This window comes from Chelonia mydas, chromosome 11, assembly GCF_015237465.2.
Source record: "Chelonia mydas isolate rCheMyd1 chromosome 11, rCheMyd1.pri.v2, whole genome shotgun sequence".
NCBI classification, from domain to species: Eukaryota; Metazoa; Chordata; order Testudines; family Cheloniidae; genus Chelonia; species Chelonia mydas.
In genome coordinates, this window is record NC_051251.2 from 41,445,592 (window position 1) to 41,467,713 (window position 22,122).

At 39.7% G+C, this 22,122-nt stretch overlaps 1 protein-coding gene across 6 annotated transcripts in view; it reads right to left on the minus strand.

Annotated features, from left to right (window-relative positions):
* The window catches only part of OLA1 (Obg like ATPase 1), a 209,474-nt gene that overhangs the window by 105,751 nt on the left and 81,601 nt on the right, over positions 1-22,122 (minus strand). The window lies entirely within an intron of this gene.

A 22,122-nucleotide genomic window follows, 5' to 3' on the forward strand; every position in this document is an offset into this window, starting at 1 on the left:
CTGTGGTGGGCTAAGAAGACCAAGACCCTGGGTAAAGGGACACCTGGTTTGTGCAGGAGGGCAGGAAGTCCCACAAGCTGAAGGGCAGGAGAAGGAAGTAGCCCAGGGGAAGGAACCACTAGTTTAAGTGGTTTACCGCTATCCCTAGGGCCCCTGGGCTGGGACCCGGAGTAGAGGGTGGGCCCGGGTCCCTCCCTCTCCACTCCCCTCCTCTAGGACACTAGTGGGACAGTTAATACCCCAGTTTAGGGGCGAGAAACGGTGCCCTGAACCCTCCCCAAGAAGATAAAGCACGAGACCCATCAAAGTAGTGCCGGCAATTTGCCACAATGGATATAAATTTTGTATCTGCGCAGGGCACTACCAGTAAGCAAGCCCTGGCTGTAACAGCATCCAACCTTGCTCCAGTGAATTATATGGATTGCGAGGGTTCCAGGGTGGACTTCTCCAGGTTCACCTTGATGCCCAAATTCTTGAATAGATGTAGAAGCATACTGGTTACTTCCCATGTTTTCTGGTAAGAAGTCCCTTCAGCAACCAGCTGGTTAACTAAAGGTAAAACATTGCCCCTTTCCAACAAGTGAGCTGCTACCACTGACAGTACCTTCATAAACACTCTAAGTGCCATCAAGAGCTCAAAAGGGAAGAAATTCTGTATCGCAAGTGCTGTTGACTGGCCACAAATCTCAGGAATACACTGTTGAATGTCTATATTAAAGTAGGTATCTTTGAGATAAAGGGTCATGAACTAATAGTCTGGATTTAGTGATGGGATAGAGGCCAACAGGGTCACCATTCTGAACTTTATATGAATTTGTTCGGTTCCCTGAGGTCCAGAATGGGCCTCCATCCACTATCTTCTTGGGGACGACAAGGAACCTCAAATAAACTGCTTTCCCCTTGCTGTCAGAGGTATTCGTTCTATCGTCCCTCCCTCTGTCTTGAGAGATGGGTCCTAAAAGAGGATAGGGAAGAGGAATGGGGGTTGTGTAGGGAAGAGAACTAGATCGTGTACGCCAAGGAAATGACCTCTAGTACTCATCTGTCAATTATGATTTCTGTCCAGGCAGACAGGTAGTGAGAAAGTCAGCCTTCAAAAGGGAAGAGAAAGACCAGAAAGGTTGTGCAGATCCAGAAGGACAGTTGGTGAGCAGCTTTTGAGGGTCCCATCAAAACGCTGGTCTCAAGGCTGATGATGGTTGAGAGGTGAAAGATAGTTGACCTTGGACACCCTTTCTTTGCTTCCTCTGATGCTTACACAGTGGCTCATGCTGCCACTGGTGATAAAAGGTAGGTGTGGCATCATCTACACTGTGGCTCACGGGGTTTTCTTTTGATTGCAGGTCTATAAATACCCAGTGATACCCAGGGACTCCTTCAAGGAGTGGAAACCTCATTCATCATGCTCTGAATAGAGCACTGCACTCATATGGATGGTCCTCCACTCTCGTTTGAACCTCCTTCAGGATTTCTGAGGAGGAGAGCCACAATGAGCATCCCATCATCACAGCCATGGCCGTGAATCTTGCCACTGTGTCTGTTTCTCAAGCAGTCTGAAGCGCCAATTTCATTACCAGTTTTCCTTCATTAATCAGGGCCTGGAACCTGTCTCTAGCATCCTGAGGCATCTTATTGGCAAAGGCAGCCAGCTTATGGTAGATGGTGTAATCATATTTGGCCATCAGAGTTTGGCAGTTTTGAGACTAGAAACTGCAGAGATGCTTTGGAATGCACTTTCCTGACAAAGGGGTAAAGTCTGTTTGCTTTCTTCTCATGAGGCCTAGATCTGGGTTGTCTTTGTTGGCTACAGTTGGTGGCCGCAAATACCACCAAGTTGGGAGGCAGGTGAAAAAATATGTTGTCTGATCCTTTTGCAAATACAAAATACCTCTTCTCAGCCCACTTGGGATACTGGTTGGTGTGTGCCAGAGAACCCTGGCAGGTTTGAGGATGGCCTCATTAACAGGAAGCAACGCTCTGCTCAACCCAAGCTATGCAAGTGTCCAGCAGTTTTTGTGGTGCTTTCTGGCCCTCTTCCAGGGGAATCCCAAGTGATTCTGCCATTCTTACAGGTTTCAGAGTAACAGTGTTAGTCTGTATTCGCAAAAAGAAAAGGAGTACTTGTGGCACCTTAGAGACTAACCAATTTATTTGAGCGTACGCTTTCGTGAGCTACCAGAGGGTGATGCAGTTTTCCCTTTCGAAGTCCTTCCTGGCATTAAATGGTTCTGCTCTGGAACATGAGTCTCCTGATGACTTGGTTTGGCTGCATCCTAATTTTGTGTCTCAGGCAGTGTTGGACTTTCACATCAACCAAAATATCCATCTGCCAGTGTTTGCTCTGGCTCTGTTCTCCAGAGTCTCTTTGAGCCAGAGGGGGGAAATGGATGTTTTAGAGCCACTAGGACCAAAGAAGAGCCATTCCTACCTTCTTCAGATTGATGCATTTAGAGATTGTTCATGGCTTCCTCCATGAGGAACTTACAGAGCCAAAACAGCCCGGACTAATTAATCATACTCAGTAACAAAATGCAGACACTGCACCTGGAATGGACATACTCTTGCCCCAGGCAGTATAGACAGGTGTTGTAGTCCCTGATCAGAAAGGTTCATGGCTAAAGCTGTGAGTTTGTCATGGTGGTCACGGATTCTGTGACTTTCCAGGACCTCCAGGACTCCTGCAGCAGCCAGTGCAGTTGGCACAGGGGCCGCCTGAGCTGCTCAGGCAGCCGCTAGGCCAGCTGCACCAGCCTCTGCTGGGGCAGTCTAAGCAGGAGTTTGGGTTTGAGAGGGGGCTCAGAGCTGAGGCACAGGAGGGTGTGAGGGCTCTGGGTGACACTTACCTTGGGGGGCTCCCCGGAAGTGGCAATATGTCCCTCCCTCAGCTCCTTGGCGGAGGTGTGGCCAGACAGCTCCGCGCACTGCCTCTGCCCGCAGGCACCTGCAGCTCCCATTTTCTGTGGTTCCCGGCCAATGGGAGCTGCGAAGCCGGCGCTCAGGGGTGGGGGACAACCCGCAGAGCTATCTGGCTGCACCTCTGCCTAGGAGCTGAGGGAAGGACATGTCACTGCTTCCAGGGAGCCACACAAAACCAGATAAGGAGCCTGCCAGCCCCACCAACCCCCTACCCCACCCCAGCACTAGCGGCGGTCCAGGACTGCTCCCGCCAGAGCACCCATGGCTACCCTCGGGCTGCCCCCCACAAGATTTAGTCAGGGGTATATAGTACAAATCATGGACACGTCAAAGGATGTGAATTTTTGTTTACTGTCCATGACTTTTACTAAAAATATCTGCGACTAAAAGGTAGCCCTATTCTTGGCACATATCACAGTTTGAAAGCCAATTATCCTTGGCAAACTCCCCACAACCACTCCAAGATTGGGGTGGGGGTGGGGTGGTGGCAACAGATTCCTGGCCCAGAGCGTTGTCCAAGATAAGAATCCAGACTCTGTTAAACTAACTGTACTAAGAACTAAGCAACTATAAAAACTTTTAAAAACTATCAACACCAATGAGTTGAAGTCAGAATGAACACTGAAGCTCTAACCTAGACCACGAGCAGCAAGAGGAACCAAGATGGTTGCAATCCAGCAGCCCCTTTTATTCCGTAGGTGCGGCGCATGAGGAGAGCAGAGAGGCACACGCAGACCACACAGAGAAAATTATTTGGTTCTGGGTGCATGCACAACCAAAAGTGCAATACACATAGGGACAATCACGCAAAGAAATAGGTTTCTGTAGATCAATGATGACATTATAAAAATTAGTTGGACAGAAAACATTTTTCTCCACCTTAGCAAAAATATCATTTCTATCTTAGAAAAATTACTTTGAATGCGCGAAAAGTGATGGACCTTTTCACAACTTTGGTTTTTGCTAGGTTTTTTGCTTAATAAGAACCAGCATCTTTCTAAGTTAACTGGAAAAACAAGAATTTCAGAAGCTTTGACCAATCCCTGAAAATAGTTAATACTGCATTTGTTTTTGAACCTTTCATCTAAAAGAATTAGAAATAATATAGTAATTAGCGTAATATATCAACTTGATGAGGATGTCACATTGTAGTTAATATAGACAGTCAGATTAGGGATTTCTGATCCTGAGAAAAAGAAAAGCTATTCCAAGGACCAGATGTTGTAGGTGAATGGGCCAATAAGTACGGAACACATTTAATGTAGTACATACAAACCAGTGATATGCTGCCAGATTTTAAAAGGGACTCTCATTTAAACTCTATCTCAATAGACAACACACAATAGTCCTTGGATAAAACACTTTTCTGCCCTTCACAAAAATAAATGCCTCCATCAATTCCATATTCTTTCATTCCTTCCCTTCAAAACCCACATCAATTCTATTTTCTTCAAAACCCACATCTCACACACACAAAAAAGAAAAAGTGAATTCTATGCCATTCGTGTACACCCCTATCTCCCCAAAATCTCTGAATTTCACTCTTTGCCCATTCAATCCTTCTAACCCGTGCTTGTCCCCGTACCCCTTCCAGACACACCTCCCTCCCCAGTATTTCATGAAAGTTTCTTCAGTTTTCACCTCCATGCCAGTTCTTCCTCACAGCTGCAGCAATGGCTGTTCTATAGGTCCCACTAGCAGCTCTGGTGACAAGTGAGCTGTCTTGGAGCCTCTGCCTATGGACTGGTTGGTGTCTCAGCTAGGGAGTCTGTCCCTTCTGACAGACTGAGGACTCCCATTCAAAGCAGCAGAAGATTGTCCCTGCCTCTTTCTCATTGCCTGAGGGGATAGAGTTATGGGCGGTGAAGGATATACATGGTGTGCACCTCATGTGCTCCAAGCAGAGAGTGGGATGCAGCTGCTGTGCCGATAATTGGCAAAACCAACGGCTTGTTAGCTGCCTCAGTGAGCAGCAACTGATTCAGTAAATACCTCAAAGAGGACCAAAAAATGTTAACAAGTAGAGGTAGGCCTTCAAACACTCCTCCTTCCCTCACCCTTTGGAGAGGAGGAAAACTAATCTTAAAAGCATAAAGCTAGCTCAAAGATTTTCAGGAGAGAGAGTTAGTCAACTGATTTTTGGGATACATCACAAACTTATCTGACTCATTTTACATTTTTTTAAGAGTCTGTGGAGTAGATGGAGAAGAGGTGGAAAGGGAGACAGGGAATGGAGGACGGAGAAATCCTTCTGGGCCTCCTTCTACAGAAGTAAAAACCAGTTACTTGTTCCTTTAAACCTTTGCATTTGGTTTAAAGCAGTTTACTTTTTTCAAGACTAGCTTCAGAAGGAAAGAGGCTATAATCTTTATTTAAATGAAAAAAGACTATCCATCATGGAACCAAAAGACTACTTTGTTAAAGGACTTGTACAAATCCTCTCCAGCTAATTAGCAAAATAAACCGAAGTGAGGGGAAAAAACTGCAAGAAACACACAGTGTTTACTTTAAATGAATTGGCCATGGCCAAGAAATATTTCTGGGATCATTTTGGAAAAATCCCTATAGTCATTAATCCAGTTTATTACTGCAATAAGACAGGTAAACAAAATACTTCATTGTTAAGAATAAATACAAACAAAGAAATATTTCATACTCAGATATATATATTATTGTCTCAACCACGAGTGTTTGCATTGCACGGCAAGCAATATGATCCATATTTTAATAATCTCTTTGTTAGAACTCATTAAAAGAATTAAAGCTTATTTTTCTTCAGAGAGAATTCTCTGCTTCCCATCTGAAATATTAAAAATTATCCGAGTGTCTAGACAAGTTGAACCAAAACTATTCCCACTGAGATGAACTCAAAGGCCACAATCTAAAAATAAGAAATTAAAAATAATTTAACTGTAAGATTGCCATACACAAAGCCCCAGATTCACTGAACTGGCTGCGTGCTTGGCACAAATTGAGGGAGTGAGGTGGCATGGCATTAAGCCACCTTTGTGACTCCCTGTTCCAGAGGCTGAAAAGCATCAGCCCTAGACCAACACGAAACAGATCAGCCTCAGGGCTGCAAATGGGTCCCAGGCGCTAGTCCAATGGGCAGGCAGATGAAGGGGTGGGGGTACAGGGCCAGAATTGGGACAATAAAGGAGCCACTACTATTCCCCTTGCCTTATCCCACCTGAGTACTCTCTTGTGAGGGGGAATCCTTAAGCAGCTGGTAAAGACAACTTCAGGTCTGCTCTGCACTGGTAAAACTGGTGCAACCAGACTGGTAAATCATTCTGGTAAATCTGGCCTTCAGTACTAAATATGTAATAAATGACCAAGTGATGCCAATGAGGCAAAAACTGTTAGTGACCGTAGGCAACTAGACTATTATTTTTATTTAAAAGAGGGGAAATATCTCTGAAAGCGAGACTGTGAGCAACCATACTGGAGGAGATTTTTTAAAATAACTATTTCCTATACAATCATTTAAAATGTTCTTGTAAAAGGAAAACAATAGTTCATAAGGAAGTTTCATACAAAAAAAACCCCCAAATAAATTAACATTAAGCAAAAAAGAAATTAAAAAACAAAAACAAAGTTAAAGTTGGATGCTTAAGTATGCCGTATTCTCTACAGAGCCAGCATACCACACACAGCACAAAGTAATAGTAAAAAAGCATGCTATCATTTGATGGAATTTAGATTTTAATTACAAACTTCAGTACTACAAAACCCTAGTTACATTAATATATCTTAGTGTAATAACAATATTCTACTTCAAAAATAATAGCTGAATTGTATTTTGTGTTAGTGTCTAAGAGCCCCAGTCATGGACCAGGACGCCATTGTGCTAGGCACTGAACACACACAGAGGTGGTCATTGCCCCAAAAGAGCTTACAATTTAAGTGTAAGACGGGAGATGAGAGGTGGATATACACAGACAGGTGGGAGAGCACATGGAAACAATGAGAATTTTTGTCTGCATGACAGGCAGTGGCATCAACACACCAGCAACTTTGGCTGTTTTAAGCTTCTTGTTGTGGTTGTTGTTAATAGCAGGGCTGAAGAAGAAGAGGGGTGTTTTCTGTTCAAGGAACAAAACAAAAACAAAAAACAGAGGTAATCAACCAGAGCCCACTCACATTGCTATCTTTGTGCCAGCTCCTTTCCTGAAGAGAGTTCAACATCACCTTTGCAATGACTTTGTGCAAAAGAAGCAGGCTGGAAATCAGACTATTTGGTGCCAAATATGGGTTTCTTCAAAGCTGGACATACTATTACATTCTTGAGATTGCCTACTCTAAAGCTATCACAATATCAATTTTCTTCACTAGCCTTCACCAACTGCGTCAGTTTTACAGGTGGCAGATTGGACATCCTTCAGCCATTGTCCCAAACTTTAGTCACTGTAGATGATAGATAAACCAGTCTCTTCGTGCAAAGATCAACCGGCTCTATTCCGGCAAAGTTCCCGAGAATCTCCATGATGACATGTATTTAAGCCAAAAGCTACTAGACATAGTAAAAAGCATGAAAACGTAAATGTTATTGATATTCTTTTCGTAATTTTTTCAATAAAGTTAAAAATCAAAATTCGGAAAATCTGGACCTACCACACAAACAAGTATTCAGCTGAGACTGAGCACAAGGTGTATGCTCCTGGAACTTTTGGCAAGAACTATTTCCTTAAAATGTTCTCTTTGGGAAGAGGTCTACAGTGCCTTTAATAAAATAAAATGACAGCACCACTGTTTTCCCTACTCTCCAATTCTTCTAGCTCTTCGGGGATGGGAGACTTCCTTATGAGTGGAGATTCTTGTAAATGGGTAGTGCCCAATGAAGAGCACTGGAAGAATCCATCTGACATCCATGATTTGTCCCCACTGCTTTGCAAAGTGGTGGATTCTGCATCCTAGGGAAAGCAAGTTTAATGGAAAAGTTAAAAAAAAAAAATCTTTAGTAATGGCTCACTATGTACTGTTGAGTCCATGAAAGCTCAACCCACCGCAAGGATAAAAACTAAATGCACACAGTCAGAGGCTAATCGGGGAGGAAGCTAACCAATCATCCTGGTTTTCTCTGTCTAATTTATGATGATTAATTATGGAATTGGTATGGGCCACTCACATTCAGTTTCTCCACACAAACATTAACTATCTTTTTACCAAAATAAGAAATTAACAAGGATTCCTCAAAAAAAAAAAAAGTGGGGGGCTTTAGGATGGAGTTAACTTCCTTTTTCACCAGTCGTATTATAAATGTCTTAGCCATGTTCTTAATATGGAGGCTCCCACTCCCCCAAACCGCCCTTTCAAACAGTTCTTCTGGAAAACACTAGAGGACATCAATCAAGCTAGGAAGATGTATCCTTATCTTCTTCTGATGTAAGAGAAAGAGGGGATAGAAATGGGAGACAGGAATCTTAGACTTGCTGGAAACAAGTCTGGTGACAAATCCCCACAATCACTTAGTAGTTTGCAGATAAGGCTATCAAAGCAGAAAGTCGAAGACACATTGAGTTTTATGGAACCATCTGACTGAGTCACAAAATTATCACAGGGCAAAATACTACTTACCTAATCTGAAGCTGATGGAAAGGGAGGGGTCTGGAAATTAATCCTTCCTAAATCCAGTTTCTTCTCCTGTTGCCAGTGGGCCTGAATCTCAAGGTTCTATTTCAAGGAAAGATTTGTCTTGGGCTCTCTGCATTTCTTAGACTATGTGGGCTAGCAGGGAAGGATGAGTCTTGAGACTTCATCTGTAGCCAAAAGCAGTGCAGAAGGAACCCCTCCATGCACCTGCAGGTCCTTAGGGAAAGCCACCTTACAACGGTACTCATTTTTCAAGAGTTGAAATATAATTCTGAGAAGAAGAAAAGCTTTAAAAATCTGTACTGTAAAGTCAGTGAGTGATGTCTGGTTCTGTTGCTTTGCTCTTCAAGTGAGGCTGGAGATACTGGGGCAACAAAAGAGGGAAAAAATGGCATGGCTGCTCAGGGGGGTCACAAAATTGAACATTTTCACTGGTTGCTGACCTGCCAGTTAAAGAAGAGAAGGAAGAGCTACCCATATGTCAGTTACTAATAGCACTGAGGGCACAGAAACCTCAACATTTTATTAATGTAAATTTCTTACGTACACAGGCACAAACGTGTAAAGTAACAAAAGATAAATATGTACATAATATGGTAGTAAAAGGAGGCATCTGTTAAATAGCACCCGATCAATGCACACATTTTTCTTCCACTTCTTTCAAGAATCTGCTTCAAAATTCCTTGAGACAAAATTTACCACTAAACCTCCAGAGATTTTTGCAATGCTTATGTTATACCTGTCAAGATTCGACGACGTTATGTTATGTATTCATCTGAACAGAACCACTACACTTAGTTACAGGCTATCATCAACCAATTCATTCTCTTGCTAAAATCAAGTCATCCAATTACTCCTTGACTAATCAAGGCTGTTTTGGCTTTTTCTTTTTTCAAAAGGTACTCAACAGCATAAACAGTTCACTTACAAGAAATGGAAAGAGGCTAATCAGCAGAATTATTGTTTTGCTGCTACAATTTGCAGTATTTAAATGTAGTTGCTGATTGGACTGAAAGTTTTATGATATAGCATACGAAACTAGTTTGATGCAAATACAAAGCTGCCTATAACATAAGCTTTATTGTCTTTATCACAGACCACTTTGCAGCACAGATAGATGTAAAAATATATTTGCAATTATTCATTTTTCAATATTTTGATTCTGAATGCAATTAGGTACAATTAATAAGAGTCTTCAAGATTAATTCACAGGGATCTTTTACACTATCTGCTGCTTCATGTTTTTCTTCTTGTTATTATCCTTGTCTTTAATTAAAAAAAGGCAAATAAGTTACTATTTGACATGAGGTTAAATTTACAATAAAGTTAATACAATGTAAAATATTTTAGTATCGTATTTACTAACTGGATAAGTATTTACACAATGAGTAATGAATAAGAGTATTCCTACTAATCAGAATCTGAAATGTATCACAAATTATCTATATAAATTTAGGGTTTCTAACAGTATTTTTTTAGGGAAAAAGTTAACCCACTTAAGCTTGTAAAGAAATGGTAAGAGAAAGTTTGATACTTCTGACTTTTAAGAACAACAGTAAGGAAATGTAGTTGATACTTGCTCCTCTCCAGCAAATATTCAACACATGTTATTAAACCAGTTCCCATTTAAAAACAGAGTTTTTTGTGTGTTTGTAAAAACATGCACACACCATATACATTGATGTGGACCCAGAATTAATAGTCATTATAATGTCCATTCACCAAATAAAACAGTGCTGTGACTTGTCATTTTTTAAAAAAGTAAAAATTGGATGTTCCAGTGAGCAACAGAAATCCACAAAACAAAACTTCTGATTCATATATATCAATTAAAAATATGTATAAAGGCCACCTATATTAAGACTGAAGATCTTGCATGCCAGTATCTTGAGAATTAGGGGGATCTGTAATGGAAACAGAGACCCTTAACTATCGTGGTAATGTTACACTAAGCATTAGAAGAAGTGCTTAACTCTGAAAATACTGAACTTTACAACATAGACTTTATATACAAAACATACTTTATGAGCAAAAAACCAATGCTACTGGATAAACATACCATAAAATGTCTTAAAATGCTGCATATATGTTAATAAATTCCTACAAATGCAAGGGGCAGATATACTAAACCTTCTTTAAGAGGAAGTTAGTTTATAATAAAAATCCATTAATTGTAAACAGAGATCTAATATTCTTTAAGGAAGAATATTTTTCCAGTTAAAGAAGGCATACCTAATATCTTAAACATAAGTAAAATCAAGTAAAAAAAAAAAAGTCAACAAAAAACACCCTGGTCGATTTGACTTGTGGAGAAAATTTTTCAGATGTCTTTTGCGGCTTTGTTTAATGCCATGGTCCTTTAAGTTTTGTCTTCATAAGGCCCTAACTAGTTGTAATCATATGCAGTCTAATTGTGGACATTTATCTGCTTTTCTTATGCATAGAACATAGCTATTAAAGCTGAATGGTGATGGTGTGAAGTATAGGTTAAATTGGGTGAAATTAAAGCAAATTACTCTGGGATGTGGAACTCTGAAAATAGAAACTGCCAATGATTTGCAACCCTCTTGATGATCAGCTTCACAGAACCCTAAATGACAAGAAAACTTACATATTTTAAAGTTAACTAGATTTTTTTTTAAATAATATGTATAAATTTATTTTAAATGCAAGCACTCAGTGACTGTGGCAATAATTATTTTGTTTTACTCGTACTGTAGTAACATGAGAAGATTTTAATTCCCACTCAAAACACTTGTTTTTGTTAAGTTTAGCCTTGATTTTAAATAACTAAAAAGAAGTTCAGAAACTGAGCTGCATTGTTAGTTACTATGCACCTAATATACTTTGTTCAAGCAATCTGATAAACATACACACAGGGGGCATGTGGAAAGTAGATGCTTCTCTGTTATGAGGCGAGTCATGAACTGAATGTCTAGTAGCACTGAATGTCTAGTAGCAGTTAGGGTAAGGAGAAACTAATTCTAGCACCAAAGAGGAAATTGCACACTTGCACACAAAATCAATCTTTTGACAACTATTTTATAGAAGGGACAAAATATATTTATACATTAACTAATGTACAGGGAGAGCACATGCAAGATAAAAACAAGACAATAGCAGCAGTACCTGATTTAAAAGTATTAATAAAGAATATAGCATCTAGTTCCTGAATGTATGAACCAATCCATATAAAAACACTTTCCATTTACATAAGAGGAACTTTTATCCAACAATCTGAAAGTACTTCACAAAGGTGAGTGCTTATAACTTCCATTTTATAGATGGAGAAACTGAGGCAGAAATGTTCATTTAAGGTCATCTGAGAATTCAGTGGAAGAGAAGACAATTCTGATCCTAATAAATCTATTTTAGCAGAGGGAAAGACTTAACCAAGAAAGCAGTCCAAGGGAACAAAGAACATACCTACAAATACTGCTTCAGGGTATGGACACTTGTATCTGTATGACAAGCACTGGTGATAGATTCCTTTTGCAACGTATGTCTAGAATGTGCTATCGTTCTATCTTGCTACTCCCACAATTGGAAGTAGTCATCCCTCCACTGGCAGAATCTTCTACCTGCTGAGATTGGTTATCAAATTGCTCTTGCCAGTTAGGGGTAATTATCTGAAGACAGAAGAAATGAATCTTAGAGCCCCCTGTGCTTCCAAACCCACAGGCCCATTACAACTCCCCTTGATTGTTTACTGCAGATGCAATCACTGCACTGTCCACCAAATCTTGTTCGGGAGGGACTTCTGGACACTCTTTTTTCTAGGTATTTATGTTAAGATGTGACACTGACCTTATCAAGTGCCACAGAATATTGGTGATGTGGAGGGGCGACCCAGCACAACATATCATGAGTATTGCCCATTCTGAAATAATGTTACTTTTCTGAGAAGACAGAAATCCCACAACCACCACTTCAGAGAAATGCAGAATTCTCTAGGAAAGCACACTATGTCCAAATTCTTTGAAAAAACATCCTTCTCCTCTGGAAAGTAACCAGGCCATTGGCACCATTTCCAAGCAGAAAAAAAAATCAGAAGACCAAGGAGCTCCAGTCTCATTTTCAGAGGTAAGCATTTTTGTCCCTCTCTTGATTTATTTTGCTTACTTCTTCTGCAGACAGAAAGACTTTCCTTTTGTCACTATAGAAATGCATCCCAGGTGATTAATCTCCTGACTGAGTTAAAGAGTTATTGTGTTTGATCAGTCAATAGTCCTAGGTCCTGCAATAAATTTCAGGCAGCTCATACTGCTGTTACTGATGATGAAAGAGATGAATCGCATATTAGCCACACATCCAGATAGCGAATTACTGAAACCGTTTCTCCTGAAGGCTACTACTAATCTAATTTTGGTTAACACCAAACTTAATTTTGGTTAACTTTCTTAGGTATGTGGCAAGATTAAAGGGCACAATACTGAAAACACTGGGATTCTGTTACAAACCTTAAAAAGAAAAGGAGTACTTGTGGCACCTTAGAGACTAACCAATTTATTTGAGCATGAGCTTTCATGAGCTACAGCTCACTTCATCGGATGCATATACTGTGGAAACTGCAGAAGACATTATATACACAGAGACCAGGAAACAATACCTCCTCCCACCATACTCTCCTGCTGGTAATAGCTTATCTAAAGTGATCATCAAGTTGGGCCATTTCCAGCACAAATCCAGGTTTTCTCAACCTCCGCCCCCCCCCCCCCCAAACTCACTCTCCTGCTGGTAATAGCCCATCCAAAGTGACCACTCTCCCTACAACGTGCATGATAATCAAGGTGGGCCATTTCCAGCACAAACACAGGTTTTCTCAAACCCCCCCCCACACACACAAACTCACTCTCCTGCTGGCAATAGCTCATCCAAACTGACCACTCTCCTTACAATGTGCATGATAATCAAGGTGGGCCATTTCCAGCATAAATCCAAGTTTAACCAGAACGTCTTGGGGGGGGGGGGGGGGGGGTGTGTTAGGAAAAAACAAGGGGAAATAGGCTACCTTGCATAATGACTTAGCCACTCCCAGTCTCTATTTAAGCCTAAATTAATAGTATCCAATTTGCAAATGAATTCCAATTCAGCAGTTTCTCGCTGGAGTCTGGATTTGAAGTTTTTTTTGTTGTAAGATAGCGACCTTCATGTCTGTGATTGCGTGACCAGAGAGACTGAAGTGTTCTCCGACTGGTTTATGAATGTTATAATTCTTAACATCTGATTTGTGTCCATTTATTCTTTTACGTAGAGACTGTCCAGTCTGACCAATGTACATGGCAGAGGGGCACTGCTGGCACATGATGGCATATATCACTTTGGTGGATGTGCAGGTGAACGAGCCTCTGATAGCGTGGCTGATGTTATCAGGCCCTGTGATGGTGTCCCCTGAATAGATATGTGGGCACAGTTGGCAACGGGCTTTGTTGCAAGGATAGGTTCCTGGGTTAGTGGTTCTGTTGTGTGGTATGTGGTTGTTGGCGAGTATTTGCTTCAGGTTGGGGGGCTGTCTGTAGGCGAGGACTGGCCTGTCTCCCAAGATTTGTGAGAGTGTTGGGTCATCCTTCAGGATAGGTTGTAGATCCTTAATAATGCGTTGGAGGAGTTTTAGTTGGGGGCTGAAGGTGACGGCTAGTGGCGTTCTGTTATTTTCTTTGTTAGGCCTGTCCTGTAGTAGGTGACTTCTGGGAACTCTTCTGGCTCTATCAATCTGTTTCTTCACTTCCGCAGGTGGGTATTGTAGTTGTAAGAATGCTTGATAGAGATCTTGTAGGTGTTTGTCTTTGTCTGAGGGGTTGGAGCAAATGCGGTTGTATCGCAGAGCTTGGCTGTAGACGATGGATCGTGTGGTGTGGTCAGGGTGAAAGCTGGAGGCATGTACGTAGGAATAGCGGTCAGTAGGTTTCCGGTATAGGGTGGTGTTTATGTGACCATTGTTCAGCCACCAGGTTAGCCGTGACATTATCGGGGATAGTGTTCTTGACGGCTTGTAGTCCATCTTTGTGTGGAATGTTGGTGTAGAGGGCTTCTACATCCATAGTGGCCAAGATGGTGTTATCAGGAAGATCACCGATGGACTGTAGTTTCCTCAGGAAGTCAGTGGTGTCTCGAAGCTGGGAGTGCTGGTAGCGTAGGGCCTGAGGAGGGAGTCTACATAGCCAGACAATCCTGCTGTCAGGGTGCCAATGCCTGAGATGATGGGGCGCTCAGGATTTCCAGGTTTATGTATCTTGGGTAGTAGATAGAATATCCCAGGTCGGGGTTCCAGGGGTGTGTCTGTGCGGATTTGATCTTGTGCTTTTTCAGGAAGTTTCTTGAGCAAATGCTGTAGTTGCTTTTGGTAACTCTCAGTGGGATCATAGGGTAATGGCTTGTAGAAAGTGGTGTTGGAGAGCTGCCGAGCAGCCTCTTGTTCATATTCCGACCTATTCATGATGACAACAGCACCTCCTTTGTCAGCCTTTTTGATTATGATGTCAGAGTTGTTTCTGAGGCTGTGGATGGCATTGTGTTCCGCACGGCTGAGGTTATGGGGCAAGTTTATGGGGCAAGTGATGCTGATTTTCCACAATTTCAGCCCGTGCACGTCAGCGGAAGCACTCTATGTAGAAGTCCAGTCTGCTGTTTCGAACTTCAGGAGGAGTCCACCTAGAATCCTTCTTTTTGTAATGTTGGTAGGGAGGCCTCTGTGGATTAGTATGTTGTTCAGAGGTATTTTGGAAATATTCCTTGAGTCGGAGACGTCGAAAATAGGATTCTAGGTCACCACAGAACTGTATCATGTTCGTGGGGGTGAAGGGGCAGAAGGAGAGGCCCCGAGATAGGACAGCTGCTTCTGCTGGGCTGAGAGTATAGTTGGATAGGTTAACAATATTGCTGGGTGGGTTGAGGGAACCATTGCTGTGGCCCCTTGTAGCATGTAGACAGGTTTCAGAGTAACAGCCGTGTTAGTCTGTATTCACAAAAAGAAAAGGAGTACTTGTGGCACCTTAGAGACTAACCGCCCCCCCCCCCCCAAACTCACTCTCCTGCTGGTAATAGCCTATCCAAAGTGACCACTCTCTTTACAATGTGTATGAAAATCAAGGTGGGCCATTTCCAGCACAAATACAGGTTTTCTCACCCCCCCCCTTCCCAAAAACACACACACACACACACAAACTCACTCTCCTGCTGGTAATAGCTTATCCAAAGTGACCACTCTCCCTACAATGTGCATGATAATCAAGGTGGGCCATTTCCAGCACATGACAGTTTGCAGAAGGAAGCATTTTGATGATCCATCAGTGTACAAAACCCGTTTTAGACACAGCTCATGAATTTTGATCTGTTCTTGTTTACAAACTGGTTCTAAACCATTAATGGTCAAGGCCTCTCCTGACTTCCTCTGGGCAATAAAATAAATTGGATACAATTCTCACGCTCTCTCTGATTTCGAGATTATCAGTCCTATCCACACGAAAAAGAACTATTTGGACTTTTGAGCCTTGTATCTATGTCACAAGAGCAAGATATCATCATTTTCCTAGATATGAAGGAAAGCTGTGTAAACAGTATGCAGTATACCCTCTGAATTATTGCTAGCATCTATCTTCCCATCTTAATTTTCACACAGGGATAGATGTCTCCTCTCTGGGAGGACCTAGAAAGGCTAGTATTGACCAATCTGAAGAATGCTTCCTTAGGAAATCTGCTAGTAGCAGAGACAAAAAGATCTGAGATTCTTCCCTTAGGCCACAGAAAGGAAAAGAAAAAAAAGGGGGGGTGCCCCCCACGGGAAGAGAACTTGTGGTGTTCATTCCATTCTGATAATGCTTTGTCTGTTGTTAGAAACAGAGGCCTTATTTTCAGTCTTTCGGTATCAGATGTATTGTTTTTAGTTATGTATATGGAGTTTAGATACTACAGCAAAGGGCACATAAATATGTAGCCAGATAGGCCATAATTTGCAATCTTGTACGCTTGAAATGAGGCATCTCTTAATTAGGAACATAAATAAGAAGCATGATTTATAGCCTTCTCTGTTCAAAAGTGGTGTACTGTAACTCATTATTATTATTTGTGCTGTGATAGCCTCAACACTGCAGAAACACAACAAAAAGATGGTCTCTGACCCAAAGAGTTTATAAACTAATCTCAATGGATATATGGAGGGCACAAAAATAAGGCATTTCCTGAAGGACCTGTACCATTCGGGTTCTAGAAATGACCACATCTGGGAAGGAACAGGAAGCCAGATCTAGTCCATGGATCTCTTGTATAAAGAGCTGCTGAGGTTAATCCCTCTAATCAGCCAGTCTACCATGCTATGAATCAGCTGAAGTGTCCAAGTGATTTCCAAAGAAAGGTCCAATCTGAAAGTACAAAGACAGACAACAGTGACAAGTCCCAGATCCATGAAACACAGATGTAAGAAGTACTGTGCCAGTGAAGATGTCTGAGATATGCAACTGTGTCATCTACATACCAGTGACAAAGAAACCCAAATATAATTAATTATCCCCAGTAGTCCCATAATAAGCAGCTATAGTGATTTGCATTCATTTGATTAAGAACAAAAACCATGAAGACTTCAAACTGTAAAACTTTGGGTTCTTATTACTTTCACCTTTGTCATCCTCCTCCTCCTCAATCCCTTTATTTTCTACATCCACCTGTTGTCTGTCCCTATTTAGGCTGCAAGCTCTTTTATTTCAGTTTTAGACAGTGCCAAGCCCAATGGGGAAGGATCCTGATTGGGGCCTCTATTGATACTGTAATAAAAATCAATACTAATAAAAATTACATGTTAAACAAGACAGGGACTACAGAACTCTCTCGATTACAAAAAGTGAAACTCCTCAAATTGGATAAATAACTGTCCAACACCCACCCAACTGGATTTCTGTGAGGAAAGGATAAAATCATTGGCTAACAATCCTCGTCCACTCCCTACATTGGGCCAGCATCAAGTCAAAAATAATTTATGGTCAATAGTATTGAAGGCTCCTGACTGATCTGAAAGAAAGCATGTACAACTGACCTTCATCTATTGCTAGATCGTCAATTAGTGACAACAGTGCAGTCTCCATATTACAACTAGGGCAGAAAATATTTAAAGATATTTGACAAAACTCCTTGTTTGCTGAAGTATAGGATGTAAACAATACACATAAGCCAACAAAGAGAAAATTAATTGCAATCTTGAACGCCTAAACTGAGGCAGCCCTCGTTGCAAAATTTAAGAAACTCAGGAGAGAAGTTTTTGGCTTCCAAAAGGTTATTTTAACAACTATTTAAATTTTAAATATTTTGAGAAATATCTTGTTTCTGTTAATGGTAGCATACTATAATAATGATTGAACCAATTTACTCTAATACTTTATACAAATATCAAACATTGGATTGTCCAACCAAGTACACTAAAAAGTACTGCCTAGGCATTGTTTTACAATGAGAAAATTAGCACTGAAATTCTTAAAACAAAAACTGTATTTAAAAGATTTTTTTAATTGGCTTCATTGTTCTGTTATTACTATCAGTATTTTATATATCTGTACAATTTCATGGTTCTCCTTTGAATATCTTCTAATTCTGAGCACTATGGAAGTTAGTGCAGGTAAACATAAAAAACAAAGCGAGACCCGCAGCGTTCAATGCTAAAAAAATGTATGGTTAGTTTGACTGGTGTTACTGCATGCCATTCATGATCCCACACCTTGTTTCTTGGCATTCCAGGCCATCAGACCTTTTGATGGGATATTTAGCAAAGGCTACTCTGCAACATTTTGGTTACAGTAATTAACTATTTATTAATCCTGTTGAGACTTGCGTGTGCGCATGCACACACACACACACACACACACTATTATATATATAATTCACAGTAAAAGTAGTAAGTGTTTTTCAGAATATAACCACTTGTAAATCTCAACAGGATTAATAGTTAATTACTGTAAAAATGTTGCAGAGTAGCATTTGCCAAATATCCCCTCAAAAGGCCTGATGATAATTTGTAAGGTATATTTTACATAGAGTAATTGACATTAAATTACATTACTTGCTGATATCAATACATTTATAAAGAAGGGAGATGAGAGTTAAGTAATTGTTTGCTCCTGCTATTTATTCATCACATATAGTTACTACCATTCAATTAATTGTGATGTCATTTCTGAGACCCTCAGATAAGGAACAAACACCACAAACAGGTGAAATCTTAAGCCATAAGAATTTTGTTTTCAGGCAATGTCCCCAGTAATCAAAATAAAGAGTAAGAACTCCATAAAATAAAAGTTTTAGCAAAAGTTTTTTGGTATTTTCTATTAGACATCTACATGTATTTATGTAACTATGAACCAGATACAATTCAGTGCTTACATGATATTTTGAATGTTAGCTCCTTCCCCTATAAAAAACAGGTTACTCTTTCAAGATTGGTTGACTGCCTAGTACACAGGCAGTAATTACTCCTCCATATTCTTTGAATGAGGTAAAATCTTGATTTCAATTATGCTGATTTTTAAATAGTATTTAACTTGAAGAATAACTATATTCTGAAATGATGTTCAGTTGCATTCTGTAACTATCTGGCACCATCTAGTAGTCACAAGTGTCATCTTTTCCTGATCCTATTAATAGCACCTAGGTCAGCAATACTATTATATACTCCACTACCATATTCAAGAGTTTTTACATATACTACATTAGGTGGTACTTAAACAGTCAGACATCTGAAAATTTTCTGATGTAGGGGTAGCTGCTGACTACACCCAGCAATACCTTGAAAGAGCACAGACTGGTCACACTGGTCAATTAAATAATTGTCAAGTAAATTAAGCAGCACTTTTGGCCAAATTCTTGGCAGTAGTTTATAAAATATATTAATTGTGCACATCTGTGTAAACAATTTCAGTACACTGTTTCATTTTCTCCCAAACACATAATATACCATAAGTTATCAAAGAAAAAACCATCCTTTGATTTTACTTGAGTCTTGGATGTCCAGGACGTTTGTCAGAACTGCCTAAGCACAGCTTCTGGTAGGCCCAAAAATCCTTTGAGGGCCAAAATAAGTAAAATGTATCGCGGCTACTTGCAGTGTTCCTGAGCTCTGATTCAATAGGAATCTTCAACTTCCAACAGTGCTAGTCCTTTAACCTTCACAAACAAGAATACACAACCCCCATCCTCCTACTGCTTGCAAAAATAAAAATGTTAAAAGAATATAATACTTTTGCAGTATCTAACCACAGCTTTTTAAACTGAAACGATTTTTCTCCTTACACTTTAGATGTCAAATCCATCACAAAGCAAAATTTTGTTTTTAAAAGACTTCCTCAACGAAGCAGTTCATTTCTCTACATTTAGTTCACTGTATTTTTACAAGCACCAGACTGAGCAAACTATGATTGAGAGAAGCCATTTTATGCACATTGCTGTTGTCCCACATCATTCAGAACAAACCTTTTTAGATCGTTAACTACCACAGGAGTGCTGATTACACAGGCACCAGCAATTTCCTAACCAATGACCACCTGAACAATGATGTGTTCAGCTTCTCAGACCCTGAAGCCTTTCAAAGGTGAATCATTTCACAGTTTGGAACTAGATCTCCATAGCAACTTCCCTTTGAGGGTTTTAGAATCACCATCCAGTAATTCTATGATCATCAAGCTCAACCATTCCCAATGGTTCTTTTCACAGCAGATGGAAAAGGAAGCCTTGAAATTTTACAGTCTATTTCAAGCAATTCATCTGGCAGCCTATTAGAATTCAAAATATTTCGACCTTCAATCACAAAGCATGTTATCTGAAGCTGTGGTGATCTCAAGTCAAGACAAGCAGACGTTTTAGTCTAATCATCCATGATGAGAAGAGACTGACAAAAACTCTTAATTCAACCACCATCAAAATGCTTATTTTAACTGCATGAAAGTCTTTCAACAGGCAATGAAAACACACCACATGTACCATTTTTTTTTTATCACAACCATCCATTCAAGGGAAATATGAATTCTGAATATTGACATGGATCTTTGCACTCCCACTTTGCTTTTCAACAAATATCTGCTTCTTAAAAATCAGTATAAATCCAGTTTTACTCTGTTATTCTCTGCAATGGCTCAAGAAACTATGGAAGTAAATTGCAATTAACTTCTTCATAAGTCAGTTTTGTAGCACCAAATAAGTGAAACTGGATCTATCAGTCATTTTTCAGGCATGTTCTAATAAATTCAATCAGCAAGAACATAACTGCCAGTTAAATTATAAACTATAGCACTGGCTAAGATCTTGAAGAAAATCTCTATTTGAATGATTCTATGGATTTTGTTGCTGTTGATGATGCAACCCATTTCCCTAACAGTTTCGGAGTTACAGTAAGATTTTTCTTCTCTTAAATGTTGCAGTCAACCATTGAAATAATTATAAGACTATCGTGCAGAAAAGCTTTAACTTGAAAGTCTTTTAGTCTAATATCCCAGTTTGATTAATTCTACATACACATTTAACTGCAAGCTTGATTCAACTTATTTAACAAACTGCCTACTGTTAATAAGAATTTGGCAAAATTCATATTTTAAGACTTTTTCAAACTAATGTAACAAATGTTTGTTTTTTTCCCTAAATACCTGTTAATACTAAGAAAATTTAGGTAAATACTTAATTCTTATTGCTTCCAACCCAGAATACACAGCAGCAAAATGCACTGACTAAAAAACCTTTAACTGAAACTTATCAGCACTCAGATGATTTTAAAGTTCAGAAGACAAGACATTTACAATAATTATAAACACTCATCTCTAGTAATTAACAAGACCAACAGTAACACAACTAAAATGTTTAGTCACTTGAAAATGCCCAGAGGCCTTCATACTAAGTGCAATAAGTTTGATCACTTCATGAAAAAACACAAAGCCCCAAAACATAACACTAATTGGAAATTAATGTAATTTTACCAAATGTAAGGGTTTTTTTCATACTTGCACTAGCAAGAAATATTTTAAGTTATTTTACTGTTTTGGAAGATAGTTTCTTCATAGAGAAAAAGCGTTTGTTCAATGCTTGTAATATGCAGTTCTCAAATCTACTGCATTCATTACCCCAATTTAGACGCTACAACAGAACAGCATTTGAAATACCATTTATTAGGCCAATGAAAACAAACCTAAAATGCCTTTTTTCTTTTTGGAATCTATATTGACTATATTTCTGTTGAGCTTTATCATTTTCCTTTGTTAAAGTGTTTATAAAACATTTTAAAGAGAAGTTTAAAAACAAATCTAAAGACCTTGAATAGCCACGGATTCAATTATTTATTCAACAGTATTATACTGATAGCTAATAATTATAATGACCATATTTTAACATCTGCTTTTAAAACCTTCCTGTAAAAGAAAGAAGGATCAATGTCTTCAAGGAAAAAGCTTTCATAATACAGAAATGTTTGTCTCCATATATTTTCCACTTTTTTCAAAGTCAGTCATGATCAGAGCTATACAGCTTCGTATATTAAACTTGTCTGAGATCTAAGGAGAAAAAGTATGTAAATATGACCACAAAATTTAACTAGGGATCAAGCTAGCAAATGAAAAAGTTATGCATCAACTGAAAATGTAAGCTGTTTGTTTA